The 3,309-nt window shown below is 44.4% G+C and overlaps 1 pseudogene; it reads right to left on the bottom strand.

The window, feature by feature from the left end:
* Positions 1–1,184: 1,184 nt before the first annotated feature.
* LOC116755030 lies at positions 1,185–2,102 on the bottom strand (annotated as a pseudogene).
* Positions 2,103–3,309: the final 1,207 nt, after the last annotated feature.

The raw sequence follows: 3,309 nt of genomic DNA, 5'->3' as shown, positions 1-3,309 counted from the left end.
TTTCCTGTAAAGCTATGTCAAGGTTATAGGGGATTTCCTAACAAGGTCTTCTCTTGCAAAGTGCATCTAATCTGGGACCTCCACGATCATATCTGGCCACTTGTATTCCTCTATAAATAATTGTGACTAAATACAATTTGATATAAGTAAAACTGAGCAAGTATACCCCGAAGTCTTCCCAAGTGGCCTTACTGCTTTGAGGGTCTCTGCCTGTCTAGACAACCCTTGTATCCGTCCCAGCTGGGTTCCAGCCACAGCCTGCTATCAAGCCCATCAGTGGCTGTCCTTTAACCCCCCTTATGCAGGTCATGCTGCTTGGGAGATAACTAGCTTCACTTTGAAATGGATGCAAGCAGATGTAGGACTGAGCGTGTTAACAGGCTCAGCATAGCTCCACCCTTTCCCCTCCCATCCTTTCATCTTATCACTAGAAAGGGCAGCCTGTCATTGTACTGGTCAGCATGGGAGAAAACTGTACACGTCCTGGTTCTACACAGGGCATTGGATTTCATAGTGCCTTTGGTTGCTATTCCTTGGCTCAAAATCACAGTGGGTTTCTCTACTTCTTCCTTGAGCTCAATTGGAAAGAGTTTGCAAGATGTGGGGGCTGAAGAGAACATGTCCAAATAGGCCATTTTACCTTCTTTCTGGTCACAGGAGCTACATTTTCACAAGCAGAGCGCTGGTTTTCCTCTTCAATCAAAGTGTTGTGACACCAGATCCACTTCCCCTGGGTTGGTAACTTCTCTATTGTCCTCGAATGGAGCAATTGCTCTTCTTTCCATCTGCTGTGTTTTCTTCGTCAGTTCTTGAGTTGTGTTTCCACTCTTAAAGAATTTCCAGCACATTGGTTGATCTTGCCCGAGAAAGCACGTTTCCTGCTAACCACTGGTCATCTAACAGTTCCTCAAGCGGGATTCTAGTTGCAAGATCCACTTTTGTAGGTTGTTTCAAAATGCTTTAGGCACAGTCACCTATCGAATCCCCAAGTGGATTTCAAAACATAGTTCTCTCTTTTTTTATTAATTCAAAATTTTCTCTTCTGAGCTTGCTAAAAAGTGTGATTCCCGCATAATAACATGTCCTTACGCGTCTGTGACCCAGTGTCACACTGCTGGCTTTGGCCATGGGCATTGATAGCCGCAGGGGTCCCACGTGTGCCTCACAGCATGGCTTCCGCACAGCTAAGCCACAATTGCCTTTATGTTGAAGTTGGTAGCATCAATAAAGCTGCTTTAAACCATAGTGCTTTACAGCTTCAGATCTCTGTGTATCCTGTTGTGAAGATATGATCTAGCTGATGTGAGCGAGGCTTTGGATGAGCAACCTGGACTCATTCTCAGAATTTCTTCAAGTTCTCCCTCCCCACAAAGCTCCGTCACAAGGTACATTCACTTAGGCATCTCAAACACTTGCTCATAACATATGATGTGTTCTTTTTTTTTTTTTTTGCTGTACGCGGGCCTCTCACTGTTGTGGCCTCTCCCGTTGCGGAGCACAGGCTCTGGACGCGCAGGCTCACGGGCCCAGCCGCTCCGCGGCATGTGGGATCTTCCCAGGCTGGGGCACGAATCCGTGTCCCCTGCATCGGCAGGCGGACTCTCAACCACTGCGCCACCAGGGAAGCCCGATGTGTTCTTGTTTCACGCTTTTTAGGAAGCTCGACTTTCATCCACGTAACTTGATAGTGGAGCTTCCAGCCTGCCATCTTTTGCCCATTTAGTGGTCCCCTGCAACCTCAGGGACCACTTCAAAGTCTCCTTGTCCCAGTATTCTTCCAGAGTCACAGATTTCCTGAAGAGCTCCATCCCCCATCTTTAGTTGAGCAGATTCTCCTTCTGAAAAGTTTCCCTGAAACCATTGTTGCTGAGATGCTTTTCTCTTTGCATTTGAGGTTCTTAAGGGCTCTTCTGTGAGAAAGAAGTGTTCCTTTGATGGTTGGGAGGGCAATGAATTTGCTGACAAGGCCCCACAGGGATGGGATTGGGGGATGAGACTTGAATCTTCAGTATTTACTAAATCTTTCCCAGAGGACATGTCTCTGCCGGTAATTTTTTCTTCTTTTTTTTCTCTGTTGAAACTATAAATTTGGAACTCTCCATGCTTGGTGTATCTGGCATTTCTTCCACCGATGGGAGGAAACTTTGTTTACAAGAACATACACAAAACCCATCTTCCTGATCATTAGCAACGCTTGGGACATTTGGTGGATTTTCTCTCCAAGCCCTAGCAGCCATTTCCTTAATTCTGTAACAAAAGCAACTTGAAAAGAAAGGTGTTTCTGTTTGAGGAAGAAGGATAAGGTGAGTTGATGGCCAACTGGCGAGGTCCATAGCTGAATGTTGCGCTACACTCATTTTCTCACAGCAGCAACTTCACTTTCAACTTTCAAAATGGTTCGTGTCCCAAGATAGAGTGGGGGTAAAAAGGTGTAGGTGAAGGAGAGCTATCAGAGACCACCTCAAACATGGGACCCTGGGGAAAAGGTATCCCAACAACTCTGTCCCAGGAGACACCAGGAGATGAATTAGATTAGATTAGAGAGACTCAGCCTGGTCCCTCTGCAGTGTCACCCTGATCCCGAGGGTCCTGCCCTTCCTAGCCCAATCTGCAAAGATGAGGGTGTAAAGGGGCCAAGTGCTTTAAGGTTAGGTGGCTGGGGCTGTTGGTAGAGTGATTTTCCCTAGAAGGGGCTCTGGGTAGGCAGATACCAAATAACATGGCATGATGGGGTTAATCAAGAGCATGGGTCAACCAGGGAAGGAAAAAGCTTAGAAAATTACGTATATATTTATAAAGATAAAAGCTAAATTAAGGTTTAAGAAATGAAAGAAAACATGAAAGTCATACATTAACTGTAGCCTTCAGGCACATGATTGGAAGAATTATATAATTTCTAATCTTAGGTCTGGAGCAAACATTTCAAGAACCAGAACAGTTTCAGTTGACAGAGAGCAGGGCTAAGAAAGAGTATGTGTTGTAAACAATACTTTGTTTTGTTTCATTGCTTCACTAAAGGCCAGTCCCTTCTTTACCACTGGAAACAGAGTCATTAATGCCTTCAAATCTAATTAGACCAGAGAACCAAACATCAGAAAACCCAGAACCCTTGATATCAGTCTTAACAATGATTTTTTTGGATTTGACACCAAAAGCAAAAGCAACAAAGGCAAAAATGAAACAAACAAACAAAAAACAAAAATAAGTGAGACTATATCAAACTAGAAGCTTCTGTATAGCAAAGAGAATCAACAAAATGAAAAGGCAACCTATGGAATGGGAGGAAATATTGGCAAGGGGTTAATATCT

Source organism: Phocoena sinus, chromosome 6, assembly GCF_008692025.1.
Source record: "Phocoena sinus isolate mPhoSin1 chromosome 6, mPhoSin1.pri, whole genome shotgun sequence".
NCBI lineage: Eukaryota > Metazoa > Chordata > Mammalia > Artiodactyla > Phocoenidae > Phocoena > Phocoena sinus.
This window is presented reverse-complemented; position numbering and strand designations above follow the sequence as displayed.